This window comes from Lepisma saccharinum, chromosome 1 (genome assembly GCF_977018435.1).
Source record: "Lepisma saccharinum chromosome 1, izLepSacc3.1, whole genome shotgun sequence".
NCBI classification, from domain to species: Eukaryota; Metazoa; Arthropoda; class Insecta; order Zygentoma; family Lepismatidae; genus Lepisma; species Lepisma saccharinum.
This window is the reverse complement of record NC_139229.1, coordinates 161,289,710-161,297,011: the sequence shown is the minus strand read 5'-3', so window position 1 is coordinate 161,297,011 and position 7,302 is coordinate 161,289,710.

Sequence of the window (7,302 nt, the reverse complement as noted above, 5' to 3'; positions counted from 1 at the left end):
TGGATATAATGCATCTCGTTGTTTTAACCCATCATGAATTGTAAATTTGTCAGACACATAAATACCCACACGAATTTTACTTTCTGTTTCACTGGTGCATACTTTTATCATAATAACAAGCTTCTTAGGTATTCCAAATTCGACTAATATATTATATAATTTATCTCTTTTGACCGAATCATATGCTTTTTTGAAATCAATGAATAGCTGATGGACATTTTGATTATATTCCCACTTTATTCAAGTGACTTTCTTTTACCTACGCTAAAAAAAGAAATTAAAAAAAATGAATATTTGTCTTTTTTTCAACATGTCTATTGAGAATGTAAATGATCTGTCAATTTTTTATTTTGTCAGGAAACCTTTAAAGTTTGACATTATAGTTATTGGACCTTTGTTGCCATTGCACTGAAAGGTTACATCATTGCAAAGGTTGATATATCTATCTACCAGATAGAACACTGGAATTGAATGAGATTAGGTAGTTGTTCTGTAATGGAGATAACACAATTCCATTATAACTTTGTCATTCGGTAAAATAATCGATTACTTTGATTTCACTATTATTCAAAATGTATCTATCTGGTAAAAGCAAAAGTAAGAACCGAAGTCCACCATTCCAGCAACACTACTACTTCTAAGCAGCTCCCACAATTGACTGAGGTTAGAATGAAAGTTTGTCTTGTTTTAAGTTCACTTGTATGCACAGATAGGCTAATTGGGAGTGGACCTACAGTTTAAAGTGGGAAATGAAACACTGTGCCTCCACCAGGAATCGAACCCGGTTAGAATGCAAGTCGTTTCTCATACTCAGATGGCAATTGTAGTTGATTGAGGGAAATTGTAGGCTGCAATTGTTTCATCTCTTATCGTCTGATGTCTACATACAAGCAATTTGGTATATTGAGTGTGTTTTTCGTTCATCTACGCAATATGGCAGCAGCCACGAGAATGCAAACTCAAGACAGGCACACAAATTTGGAAGTAGTAAATAGTGTATAGATGAATGAACAGGGCAAAATTTAAATTAACACACAAGTATTGCTTTCGAAAATCTTAGCATGCTGTGGAGCAAATTGTGGTTTTGCATTAAAGGGCAGACACGCGAATACCACTACTCACTCGTGCATGCAGTGATCGAAGTGGTAGTTTGTAGCTAGGGTGAAACGAGCCTTGGAAATCGGTCGGGAAGTTGTTTGTTATTGTTTCACATAATGTGTAGGTAGTCACACGTAGTCTGAGAAACAGAAAAGTCACACATACAAGAACCTTGCTTGCAGGCCAAGGATAATAATCCTGGGGAAGTGGCGCTCCCAGCTCCTATTTTCCAAAATTTGGCACGTTAGGTATTACACCAGATGTGGCATTTGGGTATGATACATTTTTATTATATTCCTGTGGAGATTCGAACAGTGTTCTCGGCTTGCGAGCCAGCGTAAATCGGCGTTAGCGTCCAATGTTTCGAGCGCATACATTGCTCCCATCATAAGGTAGAGAGCATCCTGCTTAGAGCAATGTATGCACTCCATTAGCTTGAGAAAATCTAAAATAAGAGGAATTCCTATCCCTGTTCTCGTGTTGATATTTCCTGGCAAATAAGAGGATGTCGCGGTCTATTGCCGCGCTATACATTGAAGAAACAATGCTTTCTAATGACCGCCATGTTGGGCAGATTTCAGTTGTATATTGGCATTTGTCTTATTCGTATATTTTCAAGTTAAGAACTTGGATTAAATTATTTATAGTTAATTGTTTTTATAATTCATGTATATATTACATTTCTTTATATTTTATAATATTATTCACGTATTTTTTTTTTACTTTCTTTTTCGCGTATTTTTGCAACATTTATTCAGAATTTATAGGATCCCAAATAATATATGCAACGTTTTCATTGTTTTTGAAGCACAAGTTAAGTACATTTCATCTTAATATCGATTTTTGTTCAACAATGTACAAGATTGAAGTAATTTGTCTTCCTTATAAACTAAATATTTATTTAATCATTTTTTTATGTACAAGGGCAAGTATGATTTATTTGATAAAATCAGTTTAGTTATTTCTATATAGTTTAATATTGTAATATTATAGCAAAGTATTTCTCCCTCGTTTTCAATAAAATATCGTTTTCCTATTGGCTGTTTATGTTAGGAGTAGGGGAACCACGCTTCGTGTTCTTGGCGATGTAAAAACTTCCACGTTGGCATTTTTAATTGTTGCCAACCTTAACTTTAGCTTACTATCGCTAATTAGGTAACATTGATGTGTTATATAAATTATCAGTTTTTCTTGTGTTATTTTATGTGATGAGTTTGTATTGTAAGTTAGAACAATCTGTTATGCTGAACCTCGCGCTTGAGGTAGCAGTTGAGGTCTTGCTATTAACTGTGAAGGCGGTGCGCGGACTCTCGTGTTAAATAAATTGCTTATGACTGCCTGCGAGCGTGCATGACCCAATAAGTTATAACTTTTAACTTGTGCGAATCAGTATGCACGCGCGCGATTCGTGATTAAAGATTTTGGACATTTTAATTATAAAGTATTTGGAATTTTATTTACTGTCACGTGTCGCAATTCGGTGGTTTCCTTCCTGGAGGAAGGGTGGATCGTCTTAATCCCGATCCCTGGGTGAGAACTGGTGCTCCCAACTGACCAGCCGGAGCAAGGAGCGATGTGTTGCCAATTCGGCATACCCTGGAGTTACGAGTGGTGGCACGTTGCAGCTTTATACTCCGAAGTCGATACCAAAGGTTCATGGACGTCTGCAGGATTTTTTTTCCAGGGAGGTTCAAGCAAGGTAGGTTTTTTCCGGGACGGGGGGGGGGGGGGGGGCAAACAAGGTGCATGTTCCCCCATAACAGTGTTGTCTCCTCAAAAACCATTGCTTTAATTTGAAGTTATCATGTTCATGCAATAATTAACATATATTATTATAGCTAAAATGCAATTGCGCGATATATATAATTTTTGGTTGACTTTCCTTTTCCAGGTGGGTCGTGCCCTTGCCTCTTTTTCGGACATTCATGCAAAGGTTCTACACTATGTGGAAGAAAGTCATTGGACACCCCGGTTTCAACTCTGAAACGAACTCCTCATGGAAAAGAGAGTACAGACGGGTATATATATACGGCAGCAGGAGGCTTCTCAGATCATTCGCTGATAAAATGACAGACAGGAAAGAGCTCAGCATGTTTGAAAGAGGGATAATAGTAGGCTGCTCCATAGGAGACATGAGTATACGTAGCATAGCTGATGCCCAACAGGTCCCTAAATCATCTGTAGCCTTTGTCATCAAGAAGTGGAAGGAAAAGGGACACTGCAGCAATGCACCACGAAGTGGAAGACCCACGAAATTGGACGACCGGGACAGGAGAGTGCTGAAGAGGGAGATTCGGAAAAACAGGAGCCGTCCGATGCATTCGATTGCAGAAAAGTTTCAAAGTGCGACCAATTTGACTGTTTCGACGAAGACACTTCGCAAGGAGGCCCATACGCTCGGTTATCATGGTCGAGCCGCTGCCCACAAACCCCTGATAACAAAAAACAATAAGCGGCAGAGACTATGATGGTGTAAAGGGAGGAGAAACTGGACGGTGGAGCAATGGCGGAAGGTCCTATGGAGCGATGAATCACGTTTCACACTGTTTCGATCAGAAGGGATAGTGTGGGTATGGCGATTACCTAGAGAACGTCTGTTACCCGACTGTGTAGTGCCCACAGTGAAATATGGTGGTGGCGGCATCATGTTCTGGGGTTATTTCAGCTGGCATGGCGTGAGTCCACTGGTACCGGTGTATGGCTACATGACGTCTGCGTCCTACCGAGATATTCTCGACAAGTCATGCTCCCCACATTGTGGAGTTTCCAAGAAAACGAAGAATGTGTGTTCCAGGACGATAATTCGACTTGTCATGTTTCCAGGGCTACCACGGAGTAGTATGCAGAAAATAATGTCATCCGACTGGATTGGCCTGCTCAGATCCCTGACCTCAACCCTATCGAACATCTATGGGACGAACTGGAGCGCCAATTGAGGTCGCGATCGCCTTGTCATTCTACAGTTCCAGCGTTGGTGACTGTACTGCAGGAGGAATGGCGGAATATCCCACTCGGTGTACTACAAGACCTTGTGGCCAGTTTACCACGACTAGTGGCTGCTGTTATCGCTGCCAAAGGCGGACCGGAATCCTATTGATTGCAAGAAAACTGATGGTATCCGCTGACATGTGGTGTCCAATGACTTTCTTCCACATAGTGTATTTTTATTTCGCGTCTACCACTTTATGTTAATCGCGATGATAAAGGATGTGATAGGTGATGGAAGTGGTATAAAGACAAATGACCCATCCATATTTTCTAATCCGACATTAGACTTCGCAGTGTATTACGCTAACTAATTTGCCACGGGATCGGCTTCTTCGTGTTTGTCTGCTCATCAAATGATTGATTAGTTATTCAAACTATATAGGTAGCAAAGCTATATAAAATAACGAAACAGAAAAAAAAAATCCACTTGACGTCTTGTAGTACTATCAACCTACAATTTCATGCTCTCAAATCCACACAGAAAAATTCTTGTGGCATTAGTTTTACGGAATGGCCTTCGGGAATAAAGATCGCCCATTTCCTGGTTCAGCTCGAAACAATTCAGGTGCCTTATCGAAGCTGCTCTTCAGCACGCAGGGTTTCTAACCTACTTCGCCGTAATTCAGTTGTTGTATCTTGTTTAATATGATGTATTGTAGAGCCAACCGCAGATTAAATAGGAGGAAAAATACTTTTTCCGACGGAAAATAAGTTGGCAATGCTGCGAACACCGAGGCATTCTTGATAAGACGCCTGAGGAGGGTCGAGAAAACTTTCCTGAAAAAGCGCAACCCCAGTATCGAAGGTCATGCTACACGTGGATTGGCAACTTTCGGGAGCATGCTGTCTGTCTACACAATTCTACCCAAATACCTGTTTGAAAATGAATCTTCTGCTCACATTTTATTTTTCAAATGTAGTTCTGACCTTGTAGTCATTTTGCAATTATTTTTATTTGTTCTTATTTTGCTTTGCTTTTATGTCACTTTTATAATTAATCGAAACTATGAAGATGGATGATAAATAGATGAAATTGATGAAGAGACACCTAAAAAAGATATTTACAGACCAGGACTCGAACCCGGAACCTAAAGCGGATAGGTTGGGGGGGGGGGAGACCGTCAATAACTCCCGGTCACGAACTGGCTTATAATTTTTGTAATTTCTCAGGAGTATTTTTTGTTCTGTTCATGCATAATGCCTGCTTTCGGAAACTTAATTTATAAGTGACACACTTCGTTCGGTTTGGACAAGCCACGAATTGTTTGAGAGGAGGGACAAATCTCGTTCATATACTAGATACAATCATGGACTATACTTGAAATGGCCTCCCCGATGGCGCAGTGGTTGCGTCGTCGCCTAATAATCAAGGGGTCCCGGGTTCGATACCCGGTGGAGGCACAAGTGGTTCGGATTCCACTTCAAACTGAAGGTCCAGTCCCGATTAGCCTTACTGTGCATAAAGTGGACTCAAGACACCAAATCAATCAATCATATACTTGAAATGTGACGTGCTAAACACTACTTTCGGAGATCAGATGGACATGGCAATTTTGATATACAAGTTGCACTTTTTCTACTTAGATTATTTATGTCCAAATTTTATCCTAATAGATAATCTCGCAACAACGCAAAATGTTTAAATTGACTCGAATTCACAATGGCTCATATACAGTGTGTTTATAAATGAACGGTGCGGCTTCAAAAATTAATAATAAATCTATTTATTACCTTACACGGGCAAAACGTACACCGTAATCAGCAGCAACTGTCCAAGTTTATATAACTTTATTTAAATTGGTATAAAGATAGAAATCGAGAGGGGGCAATTGCCCCTCTGTGCCCCCTTGCAGGTGCAATATGGCATATTTCCCTGCGTCTAAAATATCGACAGATGTCCATGATTAGGGGGGTGCATTTGCCCCCCCCCTTGCACCCCGTGCGCACGCCTATTGCTACTCATTTCTACACTAGTTGGAAGCTTTATTCAATTTCGAGCCAGAAATGTAATTTAATATCAAATCAGGGTTGTTAAACGTCCACGAACCAATAAATTCTATTGGGTTCCGCAATAAGACCGGAACCTTTTTTATCGCACAGTTTAAATTCGGTCCAAGTTGCGTATTCTTTCATTTCAATATGGAACTTAGACCGTCTTTAAATTGATCCGGAAAGAAGGTCCCTGTGCCGTATTTCAATTGATCAAGAGAAAATGTCCCTGGAACGAATTGAAATACATACAGAGGCTCTTTACAGTCCTGATCCATTTATGCTTGCTAATATTCCCTGCTGAACCGGAATTGAATTGATTTAAAATCCCTGACCCTTTAACAACCCTGGTTGAAATTCATTTTTTTACAAACAACCATATTTTTCACGGCTATTTCACATTAATCCCATACGATATACTGAGTTATTTTTCGCAATGTTCCAATGAAAGGTAAGAGATTTTGGCTATTCCTTTTTCTTCCTTGATGTTAAATAGATTATATTCGTCACGCGCCTATAACGTTACTAGCTAATATTTGTGAATTGTTCTTTCCTTGTAACGTTAACATCTACCATACTGAATTTATTTACGTTCTTTATTTCTTTATGCAGATGGTATGTACCCAACTGCATTTTGTTCCGTTCCGCTACAGTGGTTTACATTTTGCTACATTCCTATGTAACGTTAGTTAATTATATTGCCTTTCACTTCATTCCGTTACGGAGGATTGCATTCATTACGTTCCTATGTACCGTTATTTACTACCATGTTGAATTTCGTTACGTTCTTGTAACGCTAGTATATACCACAATGCATTTCGTTACTACTTTCCTTGTAACGGTAGTATATACCAAATTGCATATTACGTTATGTTCCAATGTGCTCATTTCGTTCCGTTCCTTTATAACGTTAATATCTACCATAATACATTTTGTTACGTTCTCTGTAACGTCAGTCTATAACATATTGCATTTCGTTACGTTACATGGGTACCAGCAGCTGAACCATACTCTTCCTCCTACAAAATGGAACGTACCGTGTAACGCAAATTGGGTACGTTACGACTCCCTGCAATGAACACCTTAGAAAATGTTTAGGTTCTATAATCCTTCGCCACACACAATATCTAAACACATCACTCAAATAAAGAATAGTGTCACTGTTTTCCGCTGGGGGCGCCCGACTCACCACAAGACAACCACCAAGCTTTGCTATAGATTGCGCCA